This window comes from Panthera uncia, chromosome C2, assembly GCF_023721935.1.
Source record: "Panthera uncia isolate 11264 chromosome C2, Puncia_PCG_1.0, whole genome shotgun sequence".
Classification (NCBI taxonomy): domain Eukaryota; kingdom Metazoa; phylum Chordata; class Mammalia; order Carnivora; family Felidae; genus Panthera; species Panthera uncia.
The window spans coordinates 91,244,474-91,246,652 of NC_064810.1; positions in this window are offsets into that span (position 1 = coordinate 91,244,474).

Sequence of the window (2,179 nt, forward strand, 5' to 3'; positions counted from 1 at the left end):
CACAAATGTAAATGAAACTACACTCTGCTCTTCATTTGCATGTAGATTTGGCAAGTGGTATTTGAAGGGAAAAAAAAGTCTTGTCACCCACTTCTTTTACCAATCAGTATCCTTCTCAGACAATAGATTAACTCCTGCCTACATCTCATGCACTGGGCTGTGTGAGAGGGTAACAGGCACGAGGCACACAAAAATGGTAAGAAGCGTCTGCCCTAGTGGAGAGAGAAGTACTATTTGTTACGTGGCATAATTCATGTACAGTTAAAATTCTGTGTCACGAAACCCAAGCGGGCGGGTTTCGCGGAGATGCTGTTTGAGTTAGATTTGAGGAATGAGAAGGACCTTTCCAAAGGGAGACACCTCAGAGGACATCCCTGACAGGGGGAAAAGCAAAGGCCAGGAGAAGAAGTGTGTCAAGAGAATTCACTTTGAGTCCTGGCCTAAGCAAAATCGAACTCACTAAAGGAAATCCACTTTCCACTGCTTCCCCTCCCCCTTCCCGAAAACACACGACACGGGCAAACTCCAGGACAGATCATTTGGAACTTTGCTCCTGTTCCTCTCCACTGTTATACACAAAGACAAGATTTTGTTACAACAGCCACAAAGGGGCCCTGCTCTTTCCCATCGCTATCTCCCTTGATCTCCCAGGTCTTAGGAAACTATCAAATGCAGTTGCAGGACAGAACCAAGTCTCAAGGAGCTAGTTACTGCCTCAGCAATGAAGTGGTATGGGGACTGGATTTGCTAAAGACAAAATGAAAACACATGGTCTGGTAACAGGACCTGGGATCTGAAGGCAAGATTCTCTTAAAGAACTGCCAGGATGGAAAGGTGCAGCAGCCACTTCTTGGAGCAGGACCTCCTCTCCATACCAGTGCTGCCCGGTACGAACATGACGTGAATTACAAATGTGAACCACATATGTAATTTAAAAAAATTTATAGCCACATTAAAAATGTAAAAAAAAAAAAAAAATTAATATATTTTACTGATTCTAATCTATCCAAAATATAAACAATATTTTTAAAGCCGGAGCAAGATATTTTACTTTTTTTTTGTACTAAGTCTTTGGCGTCCAGTATGTATTTTCCACTGACAGCACATCTCAATTGGCAAGTGCCCAGTGGCCACGGGTGTCTGGTGGCTGTGGTCTTGGATGACACAAGTCTAAACCCAAGAAACTATCTGTGGTCCTCCTTTCCCTGCACCACTCTGCATTGGTAGGAATCCCCAAATAATCAAAGACTAGCCAGGGTTAGTCAAGACTCTAGCTAGGGACACATGGTAAATATCCTTGGTTCTTTCATTCATTCAATCATTCATTCATTTCTTCACTTACCAAACACTGGGTCCGCAACTATTATTATATGTCTTATGTGCTTTGTGTGGAAACACAAGATGAAATGAGACTCCATCTCTGCTTTCAGAGTCTCGTTGAGGAGAAACAAGTAAAACAATAATGATGCAATGCCTTAAATCTCTGATAGTGTGTGCACAGGAAGCCTTGGGAGCTCAGAGGAGAGTCAGGAATGAACAAGTTAAAGAGGGGAGCTGGAAGATCATTCAGAGCACTGCAGGGCTACTGAAAGTTTAGATGGACAGTTGTCAAGTGGAAGGGAAAACATATCCTGAAAGAAAAAGGGACCTGTGCAAAGACCTAAAGCACTATTCTATGAAAGTCAAAAGTAAAAGTAAAGCACTATTTACAATAACCGACATATGGAAACAACCTAAATGTCCATCAATAGATGAAGGGATAAAGAAGATGTGGTGTATATATACAATGGAATTTTCTTCAGCCATAAAGAATGAGATCTTGCCATTCACAACAACTTGGATGGACCTAGAGGGTATTATGCCAAGAGAGGTAAGTCAGACAGAGAAAGAAAATATCATATGATTTCACTTATATGTGGAATCTAAAAAAAAAAAAAAAAAAAAAAAGGGAGCAAACAAATTAAAAAAGCAGAAACAGATCATAAATACAGAGAACAAACTGATGGTTACCATAGGGGAGGAAGGTGAAGAGGGGGGTGAGCAAAAAAAAAAAAGGGGGAGTGGGAGGTGGAGGTTTCCATTTATGAAATGAGTAGGTCACAGGGATAAAAGCTACAGCAAAGGGAACATAGTCAGTGGTATTGCAATAGCATTGTATAGTAACAAATGGTAACTCCTG